Genomic DNA, 5,544 nt, shown 5'->3' with positions numbered 1-5,544 from the left:
CCCTTTCCATAGTTCCTATTTTAATCTCTTGTATAGTCCACCTTTCCCTTAGGCCATTGTAAATACGTGTGTATGGGTTTAACTCTGCTACAGTTCTAAGTATCTATTCTGGTTTCTCCTTTGGTCTGAAACTTCCTTCTTCCTTAGTGATGGTAAATTCCTGTGTAAGGGAGTGACTTAGCTTTTACAATCTTACTGTATTCCAAGCCCATGATCTTGCTCAAGGACATTTCTAGGACTGTTGGAACACTGGCGGAAGGCTTTAGCCATGTCAGAATTCAATTTTAAATAGCACTTATAATAGGAAAATACTGAAAGAGAGCACGTGGATCCATACACTAGACTAACGCAGGAATGGAACGTGGATAGGGAACGTTAGACTCCAGGAGGAGAGCTTCCTTGAAACTCTTTTCCTCGTGAGTGACTTTTAAGCCTCTCGGCTTGTCCAGTTGACTCGACTGGAGAGTGTATGCATTTCTCCCTTTCTTTTTTTTAATTTTAGTCGAAGTTCTAGGATGTCTCAACTCGTCGTAGCTACAGACCACAGGAGTACTCTAAAGATGAGTGGAAACACCATGATTACTAGTAAAACAATGCCAAAAATAATAACAAGTAGGTATATATATTGAACCCAATCCAGGGGGTTCAATGTACTTAGGTTGTTTTTTAAATCTCTAGCCAATTTATCAATGTTCTAAGTGTCTAAATGACTTTTACTAATATCTGAAATTTCTGTCTTTAACTGTTCCAAGTCATGAGAAATATCAGTATCTTTTCACACTCCCTGTAAGTGGGCCTTGGTCTTTTTCCAATTAGTGGTTGTATTATAAGGTAAGGGGGTAACACAAATGTACTGGAAAGAAGCATGACATTTAGTAGCTAACCTGGTCTTAATACTAGCAACATCTTGCCCTATTGTTAGCACTATTTTTTTTAGGACGTTAACTTTTGCTTTTAATTTTTTATAACTAGGGTTGTGGTAGATAATGTAGAAGAAGTTAAAATTGTAATTAAGGCAGTAATTCTTAAAATCAGTGCTGTTATAAATCTCTTAGGTCTAATAAGTTCGTTTAGTCTTTTTAAAGTTTGTAACCCTGAATTTTTGAACCAAGGCACATTTCCTAACTCCACAGGCAGTAAAACATAAGCAGGTCTTTTTAACAAAATCATAACAGTAGATTTTTTATCTAATTTGGGATTATACAATTAGTTAAATGACAAGAATTACAATGAATATGAAAAGACTTGTCAAGATTGGTGACTTTAACTCTTAAAATTATCTAACAATATAGCATACAGGTAAGGTACAAACTTTTATAGCTATAAGGAGCTGGCCTGAATGGCCAAAAACAGTATCTCTGATGAAATCTTGTAGTAGTCTTTCTACCTCGAGTTAGCTTTTTTAGTTGTCTCTAAGTTGACACCAGGTCGGCTCTCTTTGTTGTAGCCCATGGTGGAGAAAGGAAGACATTCTTTATTTTGTTTGTGTATGCTTTCTCTGATTTTTCTTTTTTTTGTGCGCTCAATACAGCTTTTTTGTCACCACTGTCAGGGCACTGTTAGTTCCTACTTACAGGTCAGCCTGTCACATTGGAAGCTAGTATGTTCTTCTAGCATTCTGTGGAAAAAACAGAAACACTGCCCCCTTTTCTTCATATTAAGTATCTGAACAGGATCATGTCATGTGCCAGTAAGTGGATCTCTTCATCTCATGAGTATGCCTGACTGTAGGGTGCCATAGACACTCAGCGAGACTTTTGGCATCTAAATTTAAAATTTGTTTTTGAAGATATAGATTTAAAGTTTTACAGTACTGTTTCTTTGAGAATTATAAAAATTTTAGTAACATGGATAACATTAAATTGTTGACAAAACATCTCAAATGTTTGGCTGTAATAACCAGTTTTAATTTAATTTGGAACATTAAGGAAAAAAGATTAACACAGGCAATGACTAACTATACTTTTAGTTATTTTTCTTGTTGAAGTAGTTGTAATTAGAAAGACTAAAAAGGTATCAATAGTCACATGTGCATTTTTTATTTTTCTAAAATCAAAAATGAGTATCCATTTGTAATAATTGATTAAGTATAAGTCCTCGAGAATTAACACCAATGTGTGGAACAGGTAGAAACTGAGGACACTGAGAGCAAATCTTTACAATATGACATGCACATTTATTTATTTATTTATTTATTTATTTATTTATTTATTTATTTATTTAAAAATACCAAATTATTATCTCAAGCCATTACTATTTTGATGATGGCCAATTATTTTTGTATAAGATCCATAATCTACCTGGGATATAAATCTAGCGTGGCATTGTTTTAAGAGGTCTTTTCCAGGCAATCTTTAACATTTTAAAATACCATCTACAGCACATAATTTAATTATCAGTGCTGAAGCAGGCGGAAACTCAAAAGAATAAACATGTGATCCAATTTACATATACTTTTCTCCCATAGAAGGGTTGTTTTAAAATACAGTAAATGGGATGCATGCATGTATGCTATAAAAGCATGTATATAAGCAATTTTTAACTTATTTTTAGGATGAGTATCAATTTTATTTAAAATGATGGTATGCAATATGTCAAATATCAATATTCTGTAATAACCAATTGCTGTTTGGAACAAGGAATTCTTAATTCCTAATTAGCACCACAGCAGCCTTATAATAGGATGTTAAAACTTTAAGGTGAAGAAGGATGATTTTACATTAATGTTTTTCTTGCCAAAGAATAGTTGTGGACACATTTAATTACAATAATTAGAATATGTAGCTAATATTTGATTGCCACCAATTACAATCGATACCAATAGATTGTAGAAGTTTCCTCTATTTTTTGTTAAAGCCTTTTTGGTTCTCACTAGTTAATTTGAATCTCACTTGATAACACCTAACAAAGGCTTAGGTTCTCTTGTGGTGAAATTAAGGTGAGGTCTTAGCCAATTAACATCTCCTGGACGCTTTAGAAAATAAAATTCTGAAGCAAATTTGTACCACAATTTTTCAGTATAACTAAAACTCTAAATATTAAAAAAGACATTGCCTCTGAATCTTATGAAGCAACAATTACTCTCTAGAACTTTAAAGCTCACTGTGTGAAAACAAAGATTTGAAGTAAACTTCTCTTTAGAGGCATTAGCTAATAAAATACTTTTCACTTAGGAAACAATATACACTGAAAGATTCAAAGTCTTAGCTTCTTGTATTGGAGCCTGGACAATGAAAATTTCTTACGTAATGTAAGACTATATTAGCCATATCTAGGTGCAAAACCCTTTAATGGTCACCAGTTTACTAGAAGTAAACTCTTTTTTGTTTTTTTGTTTTTGGTTGTTTATTCTTTTTTACATAAAAGTTTACCAAGAATAGGACAGTGGCTCAGAAACCACTTTTCTAAATATATTCTTATACAAAATAATTTCAAGATATAATTATACTAGGTTCTTGTACAGTACTCTATTTTAATAAGAATAAAAGTATTAAGTATATGAAAACTGCAACACCACAAGGACTGAGCCATTTTACTAGTGTAATTAACATTAGAACAATCTTGCAACAGGCAAGCGGAACACTGAGAAAGCAGACACGGCTGGACACCTAACTCACTTCAGCCGCACCTTGCACACCGAGGAGNCGGCACGAGTATCTTATGCAGATGGTCAGTAGCAGAAGGGCACTTTGATTGCTCCTAATAGACAGAACATGAAGGACACTGACAACTCAGAGACAGACAATAATGGCCTTATGTGCATGCTGAAATCAGATTGTGTCTCTCAAGTCCATACACCTTTCACTGTGCAATCTGTCGACGAGTAAACAAATAGTGCAGGATTCATTCAGTGCAGCCTGGGCCGGGCCTACCCAAAATCAATTCTTGGTCGATACTGCAATACCATCGGGTATGACTGGTACAAAGTGCCATCCTGAGAGCAGACTTGCGAGGCTGAACAGTTCAGACAGCAAAGATTTTCTCCTCTTAGTCGCCATCTTGTCATATAGATGAATTCCATAGTATGATCCTTTCCCATAATTTCACCATTGCACAGCACATCCAACTCTTAAGAACTTGGAAGTTTTAGTTTTAAACTTAGAAACTTTTTAATAGTTCCTACTGTAACTCGTATAGAACAGCGAATAAATTTCTTCATGAGACCCTTCACTACGTTGTCCCCCGACTGCCCATTATTTCGTAAAAAGTCCAGACAGATAGCAATTTGCGGGTCACTTCTATGATAGTCTTTATCATCTTGGTTTTCATCACCGTCCTCGTCTGCTTTAGACTTGTCAACCTTCGAAATATCATCTTGCCCATTTTCTTGAGGTTTATTTTTCTTCCAAAATTCCAACTCACGCTGAAGTTCTTGTTCTCGTAGTCCAGGCACTAATTTAAAGATAATTTCCTCCAACGTGTTATCCAGCCTTAACATTTCTAATGGATTTGTTTCATGAACTTGGTTGCCACACCTTGGGCAATCATTGCTGTCTTCAAAGTGCTGGACAATACAGGTCTTACAGAATGTATGGAGGCATTCCGTCACTGTCGTGGGCTTGATCAGATAGCCTTTACAGATGTAGCAGGTGATATAAGGGTTGAAGTCTTTCACCAAGTGTTTCCTTTGGGTAGCCATTCCCGGTCAGCTGTCTTGAGCAGTTGAAGCAGAGGAGCACTAAGGAGATGCAGAGCTGGTCCCAGGAGCTAGCGCAATGTTCGTGTAGGAGGCGTCCAGAGGCGCGAGCGTCCGGCCTGGGTGCAGATCACTGAGCATCACTCCTTTTGGCTGTCCTCTTTCTCATACCCAGTGGCCGCCGCCGCTCCTCAGCCCGCAGGCGCGGGCTCTGAGCCCGGGAAAGCGAAAGAGAAACAGCTCCCGCCGCAGCCTGTCTGGTCCCCTGCGCCCTGTCCGCCCTCGTGGGCTCCGCAGGGCTACTCAGCTCTCATAAACTCTTTACAAATGGAAAAAGATAAACTTTTAAATCTATAATAATTTTATATGACGTAGGCAAGCTATCTTGTAATGCCTTTATAAGTTTTATAGCCTGATTGACCTTTTATAAATCTTGAATTTAGACTTTATTATGAACAACACCTGGGTAGGTCTGAAGAAAAAAAAAGTTGTTTAGCTAATCTCCCTGAAGGCAGGGAGGGGTGAAGTTTTAAGAACTTCCCTAGGCGCAGTCTGCAAAACACAAGAAACATTGCACAAGCTTCCCTGAGGCTGCTCTAAGCTTTGTATCAATTTAAATGTATATATTTTCTAAACTGAACATCTTGGCCCTCCTGTAATGAGGACAGATTTTAGAGGAACAATTTAACTGTCTATCTATGTCTCTAATTTTGGACAATCTTTTTTAAGATGACTTATACCTTAAACACATTTTTTTAAAATAACTTTTATGGTCCTGTAAGTGAAAGGAAATAAAACTTGAGACCTGTGATTCATGTAATGTATGTCAAATAGCCCAAAGAGTTGTTTGTGAGCTTTGAAACCTGGGGCTGAGAACATAGCAGAACAGACCAGGACATGCCCGGGCA

The 5,544-nt window shown here is 36.6% G+C and overlaps 1 pseudogene; it reads right to left on the bottom strand.

The window, feature by feature from the left end:
- Window positions 1-3,806: 3,806 nt before the first annotated feature.
- Window positions 3,807-4,639, bottom strand: LOC110285924 (annotated as a pseudogene).
- Window positions 4,640-5,544: the final 905 nt, after the last annotated feature.

The sequence above is a fragment of the Mus caroli genome, chromosome 19, assembly GCF_900094665.2.
Source record: "Mus caroli chromosome 19, CAROLI_EIJ_v1.1, whole genome shotgun sequence".
Classification (NCBI taxonomy): domain Eukaryota; kingdom Metazoa; phylum Chordata; class Mammalia; order Rodentia; family Muridae; genus Mus; species Mus caroli.
Note: the sequence above shows the minus strand (reverse complement) of the source record. Positions and strands in the feature narration are given on the sequence as shown.